The sequence below is a fragment of the Lynx canadensis genome, chromosome A2, assembly GCF_007474595.2.
Source record: "Lynx canadensis isolate LIC74 chromosome A2, mLynCan4.pri.v2, whole genome shotgun sequence".
Lineage (NCBI taxonomy): Eukaryota > Metazoa > Chordata > Mammalia > Carnivora > Felidae > Lynx > Lynx canadensis.
The window spans coordinates 114480712-114481569 of record NC_044304.2 but is presented as its reverse complement, the minus strand read 5'-3'; positions in this window follow the sequence as shown (position 1 = coordinate 114481569).

The following is an 858-nucleotide window of genomic DNA, read 5'->3' as shown; positions in this document are numbered from 1 at the left end:
GTATTAGTGAATCAAGCCCTTATCCAAGGATGGTTATGAGAACTGCCTTCCTTCCCTTCTGGCTTAGATCTCTCGTCTGTGCTCCTGTGCTTAAGCTAGTCAGGGTGGGGCAGTTACATTCTTGAATGAAGAATCTTATTCTCATCCTCTGTTTTTGTGCTCTTTCAAAGTTATTTGTAGAGTTTTTGCCAACTGCAAGGCTAAGGTTTAGCCTCCCATCAAAGGAGTACGTGGTAAGACTGTTGCTTGTCACATATTACTAAGAAATAGCTGTCCTTCTATCTTTATATATAGTCTTGTTCTTCTCTGTTCTCTTTTTTTCTGGTGACCTGACACTGTGTTCTGTCCATTCCCTTTGGCTGAAAAAATTACTTCCTGCTTTTCACCCATTGAGAATGAGTATTGTCCCCTCTACTTACAGAACATGCTCAATCGAGAAAATTTGGAAAACACCAAAAAGCACGAGGGAAAAACTGTTCACAATTCTACTACCCAGAAGTCATCACTATTAATATTTTAGGATATACACACACAACACAGACATATACCCATACACACACGTGCATTTTAATTTATATTACAAAAGAACTATCATACTATGCTTCCTGTGTGACACCATTTTAATTTGACAACATGTTATATTTATCTTCCCATAGTATTCATATAAAAAAGGATTTTATAATACTTTTGTTAGTAGATTTTATTAGTTCAGTTTTATGGAGATAGATGAACCATTTCCATTTTTCTATTGTAGGGAACATGATTGCACAGACAACTTTGCACTCATTTGACATTTTCTTCAGAATAAAGTCCTAGAAGTGAAATTGTAGGGTAAAATGTCATATATACTTTAAGCAT